Source organism: Solanum tuberosum, unplaced genomic scaffold, assembly GCF_000226075.1.
Source record: "Solanum tuberosum cultivar DM 1-3 516 R44 unplaced genomic scaffold, SolTub_3.0 scf00159, whole genome shotgun sequence".
NCBI lineage: Eukaryota > Viridiplantae > Streptophyta > Magnoliopsida > Solanales > Solanaceae > Solanum > Solanum tuberosum.
Genome location: NW_006239089.1, coordinates 990,412 through 998,082, shown reverse-complemented (window position 1 = coordinate 998,082; position 7,671 = coordinate 990,412).

The following is a 7,671-nucleotide window of genomic DNA, read 5'->3' as shown; positions in this document are numbered from 1 at the left end:
TAAAGTTCCCAGTTTTATTTTCTCAATTTTTATTGTAGTAAAAAAGTTGAGAAATTAACATTGTCAATTTAATTTTTGTAGTTAAGAAATTTTATGATTTCGTGGATAGTCATAAGTTCGAACTTTTGTAGCTATTGCTAGATATTAGCCCTGACTAGCTTTTAAATTCATAGCTAAAATTTAGTAGTAAAGTTCCCAGTTTTATTTTCTCAATTTTTATTGTAGTAAAAAAGTTGAGAAATTAACATTGTCAATTTAATTTTTGTAGTTAAGAAATTTTATGATTTCGTGGATAGTCATAAGTTCGAACTTTTGTAGCTATTGCTAGATATTAGCCCTGACTAGCTTTTAAATTCATAGCTAAAATTTAGTAGTAAAGTTCCCAGTTTTATTTTCTCAATTTTTATTGTAGTAAAAAAGTTGAGAAATTAACATTGTCAATTTAATTTTTGTAGTTAAGAAATTTTATGATTTCGTGGATAGTCATAAGTTCGAACTTTTGTAGCTATTGCTAGATATTAGCCCTGACTAGCTTTTAAATTCATAGCTAAAATTTAGTAGTAAAGTTCCCAGTTTTATTTTCTCAACTTCAATTATATAGTAATAAAGTTGAGAAATAACGGTCACATTAATTTTTATAGCTAAGAAAGTTAATGAAATTGTGGATAGTCATGAAACTCGAATTTTTGTAGCTTTTACAAGACCATCCTTAGAAGTGTTTTTTTATTAAATTTGAAAGAACTTAAAATAAGTTATTCAAACATATTCTAACTTGTAATATTTTAATTTATGATGCTTACAATTAAATTCTAACTTATAATATTTTAATTTATACATCATAAGTTAAAGCTAAATTTTTTGGAAACTGTAATATTTTATTACCAGATTTGCAATATGTACAAAATTGGAAACTCCGGATGTGGACAGTTTCCACTCTCAGAGTCCATCTAATTCAAAAGAGTTCCTCCTTGCTAGTACTATTCTAAGGATAGAAGTTTAGCTTTTGCGTAAAACCTATAAAAAGTTAAAGCTAAATTAAATAGGCTCTTGGTTAACTATATACTAGTAAAAGGTGTCCGTGCTAGCACGGGTTCAATATCTTAATATTTTTTATTCTAATAGACTTCTTCATCTTTGATCTTTGTTTGTGTGTTTTACTTGCTACGAGTCTATCTCCAATTTATAGACCTGCTAAGGGCATTTTTGACAAACAAAAAATGACCTTTTATTTTAGGTTATAATAACCTAAAGAAAAGTAACATATTTTTTTTTAATTTAAAAGTAAGGACTATATATATACTGTGTTGTAACGTCTAAATTGGATCAGACCACCAATATGAATAGTATTGAGCAAATTTTATCTTGATATTTTAATTATATATTCACCGTTCAATATATATATATATTAACTCCAACCACCAAGGATACAAGTTTCCTAAATGGTGGAGGATTGGACATAGATCCCTACCATGTATATTACTAAGCAATAACACCGTTCAATATAGATAACAGGCTAACAACCACAAATGAATATTAATGTCCCAGCGAAACCGCACATGCATGAGATTATCCCATGACTGAGGGTGTGTTTGGTAGGGAGGAAAAGACCTGTAGGAATGTTGGTAAAAAAAGGGTGCAGAAATAAAATAAAAAAGATGTTTTGCCAAGAAAAAAAAATGCGAATGAAGAACAAACTAAAACTTGAGAAAATGGAAGAGTGAGAGAAAAAATGTGACAACGAAAAGGACCCACAAATACACTTGTCAAAAAGAGATTGTTCCCACATACAACTAATCTTCATATTTTAATTATATATTTATATTCACCATTCAATACCGACAACAGGCTAACGATAACCACAAATAATGAATATTCGGGACCCATGAGATTATCCCATAACTAAAACGTGTCAATGAAGTACAATGACAAATTTTACTTTATGTGGGTTTTCTTCAAAAAAAACAAAAAATCCATTCTCTTCCGGCCCGTTTGACCATGCGATATGAAATCATGATATGGTATCATAATATGGAATCATGAGATGAAATTGAAGTTTTATTTGGACATGCGATATGAAATTTTTGTTTTATATATTTTCTCATACTCATAAGAATCTATAAGTTGTAAAACTATTAAAATAGCCCAAATTGTTTATGCAATCTTAGCAAATAAACAAAATTTTATAAAATTGCATAATAAATTATTATAAAGCTATTTGTTTCCCACTTAAGTAACTATTATATCACTTTAATTCAATTAAAAAAAATTGAACATAAATTGTAGTGAACAAGTCTTTAATATAATCCTCCCACATAATACAGACAATCTCCTCACGTTGAACTTGCATTTCTCGATCATGTGATCGAGAAGACAAACCAGCATTGTTACTTTGAGCCATTTTTTGGTCAATATCATCTCAACTATATTTTCATCATCATAGACCATAAATATTTCATTACTCCTTTTCACAAATAATTATGTAACACTGCACAACCTATGACAATTTTCACTTGTGTGTCAATATCATAATGATTCATGCCTTGTTTCAGTATCTTGAATCTATTTTTCAAGCTCCAAAAGTCTGTGGGGTTGTTTTAACAAAATATAAACTTGTGAATCAATTTTTGTGTTGGTGTCAATATCATAATGATTCATGCCTTGTTTCAGTATCTTGAATCTATTTTTCAAGCTCCAAAAGTCTGTGGGGTTGTTTTAACAAAATATAAACTTGTGAATCAATTTTTGTGTTGAAAAAATCTCAAATCATGATATGGAATTCCCATATAATTCCATATCATGATTTTTGGTGAATATGGTATTCCATCAGCGTAAAATCGCATGTCTAAACGTTGATTCCATCTCACGATTTCATAACGTGATATGGTATCGCATGGCCAAATGCCTACTTATTAATTGAGAGGGAGTTTGCGTTGCACGAGATTTGTTTATGTATTTTATAGAAAAAAAGGGTAAAAAATATCCTTTAATTTTGATTTACTAGTTGATTATGTCATTACCGTTAAAATGAAGTTATCTCTGTCGTTATTAATTTCATCATTTATGTCCTTCAATTGGATGGAAATCCCAAATCATTTAAAATTGCCTAATTTAACTTAAATTATCCAATTTTAACCCGACCCGACCCACCTAATAATATAACCCATTTTGTTCATCTTCATTTCTGTACCCTCCCCTTTTTCTCAATTTCCTCCTCCACGCCGGAAATCACGAAACCCCCTATCTCTTCCGACCTCTTTCACCACCATACAACACTCAACCAGTCACCGTAAACCACTTGGATATAATGTATTTTGCAAATTATATCTAATTTTTATCTCATATATTTCGGTATCCTGAGATACATGTAGTTGGATGCATCAAAATTTAGTAAGATTCGTAAATAAGCAAATTAAAATATATCTAACTAATTAGCTCCTAAACTAGTGAGATTTATGTAAGTTTCTTATTATTTAATTGTATGCTTGATTATGAATATTAGTATTAAAATTTCACATTTTTACTAAATTGGCGGGATTAACTATCCATAAAAAAGATATGATAGCTAATTCCAAGAAATATGATCCCTGTCTATCTCATCTCACCAACCAAACAATCCCATAATGTTTTACAACTGTTTTTAACCAAGAAAGAAGTATTGAATGCATTCCCTCTATTTGACTAACTAGTATTAACTAATACTCATTTTAAGTTTACTTTAAAGAACCACTTTCATATATGAAATGGTTTATTATCTTGATTTATAAAGATTAAATTTTTTTGATGTTTTACTTTGGTAAATACATAAGGGTTTTAAAATAGTAAATGGGAGGTGGGGCTTCTTAAAAGGTTGAATCCATCAATAGCCTCTTAAGATTGACCCGAAATTTTCACTTAGACACCTTAAATAAGTTTTATTCATTTTAAATACCTAATATCAAGCTATCATATTATGTCACTTTAACACCATTTTTTTTTACAATCAACAAAAATAAATATGTAATATGAGTTACACTGAATAACATGTAAAGTATCAAATTAAATAAAAATATTTATTATTTGTCTCCAAAATAATTCTTAAATAATAAGTTTTGAGTAAAAATAAAAAAATCAATTTGTAGGATTTATTATTTAATTTGGCTTCAACTAGAGTAATTGGTAAAATTAATAAATATTACCTGAGAATATTGTCCATTGTTCTTAAAGGACTCTTGAAACTTGACATCAGGTGGAGAACCATTCATGAGATTATTGCACTAATAAAATTAAGTTGCAACACCTAATTTTACTTACCATAATTATTAAGAGTAAAATTTACCTGCATATGATGTATATACCAATCTAATATATACATATCATGTGTTTGAATTTATGGTTCATTTTATCTAACCTTAATTAAATAAGATTTGTTTTACTTCATTTTAATAATTTATATTCACCATTGAATATAAATAACAGGCTAACAATTCCAAAAATTGATATTAATGTGCTAGGATCGCACGGAGTTATCATTATCCCACAAGTAAAATATGTCAATAAAGTACGATCGAGATTTATACCACTAATTATTTTGGTACCAATCAAGAATGGATCTTAAAAATAATGGCAAATCACTATTATGCAAAATGATTTTTTTAGATTATTTTTTTTGACAAATTAATGATTGAAGGATAGGGTTTGCGTTATATGATATATAAAACTTAGTTTTGAATTTGAGTAAATTGAGTGTTGAAACTCAAAGAATAATTGGGCAAAATAAAAAATAAAAATTGCACTTCAAACACATATAACTGAGGTTTTAATCAATTTTTATACACTTCAATCAATCATATGTACATTAAATAAAAAATAAAAATAATGTTAAATGAGCTTGTTAAATTTATTGTTATTTTGATAAATTGATGATTTGAGTTTGTTTCATACGATTATAAACCTTATAATTTAAATTCAAACATATCTGAATCAGATTTGAGTATTAAATCAATTGTTTGGAAGTAGAAACTAATAAATAAAGAACCTTGATTTTTCTTATTCATAATCACATTAATATTACATCGAGTGGAATATAAGCGATAGAGCACCACATTGCTACTTGCACTCTGTTTGGATCATTGTTAACCATTGTATTGTATTATATTGTTACTATACCTACAATGTTTGTTTTGATTGTTACTTAAACTGTATTGTATTGTACTGTTAAATTTCGTTGTTACATAACAATGAAAACCCCTATTTTATGGAACAACCGATTTGGTGTGTTCCCATCGTTACTTAATTTCTTTTTCCAATTATATCTTTACATAATATTTCAAAATACTATTTTACCCTTTACCTTATATTATTTAATTCTAGTCAAACCTCCTACCCTAGAATAATTAAGGATATTTTAGTAAATTTATAAATCCTATCCTAGAATAATTAAGGATATTTTAGTAAATTTATAAATTACAATACAGTATGATACAATCAAACCAAACAATTAAAATGTTATTAAACAACAACAAACAATACGATCTAGCCAAACATTGTATCTACCATACAATACATTACAATAGAGTACAATACAATACAATATATTATGAAACAATGGGTAACAATGATCCAAACACAGTGTTAGTGGCATGGGTTCATTTGCACGTTTTTGTTACATGAATAATAGTATCTATTGTCCTTCAATGTGTGAGACATATAATTAGTATAGAGACTTGCTATTTTAACAAATAATTAAAAGGTAAGGTTGGTAGACGTTAGCAGAGTAAATTTCATCCAATTTTGTGTTCATTACCTAAAGTCATCATGTAGGAGGTACGTTCAAAATAATTATTCTTTTAAAAGTGATCATATTTTATCTTAATCAAATACAACTTTAACTCCAATTTTAAATTTTTGTAAATAATACTTCCTCCATCCATTTTTAGTTGTTATGTTGCACTTTTCAAAAATTAATTTGAATTATTTTCAAAGTTAAATAGATTACATTGAACATATTTTAAATTAAAAATTTAGATATTCAAAAACTATACGAAAAGTACTATAAATTGCAATTTTTTGCATATCAATCTGATAAAAAAAATACATCGTAAAATATTAGTCAAAGTTCTTATCATTTAACTCTAAAAAAGAAAACCATGACAACTAAACAAAGATGGAGTGAATATAAATATATTTAATTTAACAAACGAATAAAGATGAACTTATATGCTTTGATTATAAAAGTAGTCTAACATTATTTGTTTGTAAAATTTGGATGCAGTTAAACATGGTTATTAAAGAATCACTTCGACTGTAATTTATTAAACGAATGGCTTGTGAATATATGATTTGTTAAACACTTTAATTTATTAAAAAAAAATTATTATTTTTCGAAAGAAGTACTTTTGATCTTTTAACAACAATGCGGCTTTTATCCATGGTTATAGTTAGACGGTTTAGGTTCTCTATAGAAAAGTTAAATGTATGGAACAAATCAAATTTAAATTAAACCTATTATTTAGCGATTGAGACGTAAAAAATTTTTATATGTACATTGTGAATCACACATACTCAATGATCCCGTAAATCTTAATGATAATTTGGATAAAAGCCACCTAGCTGCTTAGAGGTTTAATGATATATTTTGGATGCATTTGATATTCTCTCTAAACACCTTATCTCTATTCCCACTTTCTATAGTTTTCATCTTCACCATCCTACACTTTTACTAATATTCATGATATGTCTTTTAATATTACTTGTTTAAATTATATAGGGAAAATGCATAAGTACCCCCAACCTATGCTCGAAATCCCAGAGACACTTATACTATACTAAGGTCCTATTACCCTCCCCCCCCCCTCCTAACTTATTTTATAAATAATTTTCTACCCCTTTTCGGCCTATGTGGCACTATCAACCAGATAGCTTGAAAAAATTGTCAACACGCGTTGGGCCCAGAAGATAGTGCCACGTAGGCCAAAAAGGGGTAGAAAATTATTTAATATATATGATGTATGTAATTTTTTAAATTGTTCAAAGGGTAAAGGGTCAAATATGCCCCTAAACTATTCAAAAAGGTCCAGTTATACCCTCTGTTTAAAGTTTGGCTCACTCATGCCCTCGTCGTCCAACTTTTCGTCTAAATATGCCCTTATGGGCGTTAGTTGGCATGCTGGACATATCCAGCTCATTTTCCATTTCTTTAACTACCACATGGAATTGCCATGTCATTTTGACTTTACCACATGACATTTATATAAAAATGGAAAGGGATCAATTATGCTCCTAAAAAATTCGAACCCATTAACACCTAATCCGACCCATAAATCAACCCCCCCCCCCTCTTTTAAATAAACTACCCGACCCGTTTTCAACAATTTTGTTTAAATTTTTATTTTTTTCGGTAAATCCTGAAAATTAGTAATTGATAATAAAAAATAGGAAAAATATAAAATTAACACCAAAAATTCACAAATAAATATTGTAACCTTAAATTCAACAATTTTTAAAATTTTGTTTTTTTTTGGTACATTCCAAAAATGAGTAATTGATTAATAAAAAATATGAAAAATATGAAAAAAAAAAATAAAATTAACGCCAAAAAATCACAAATAAATATTGTAACCTTAAATTCAAAAATTTCAACAATTTTTTTTAATTTTTATTTTTTTTAATAAAATACTCATTTTCGGAATTTGT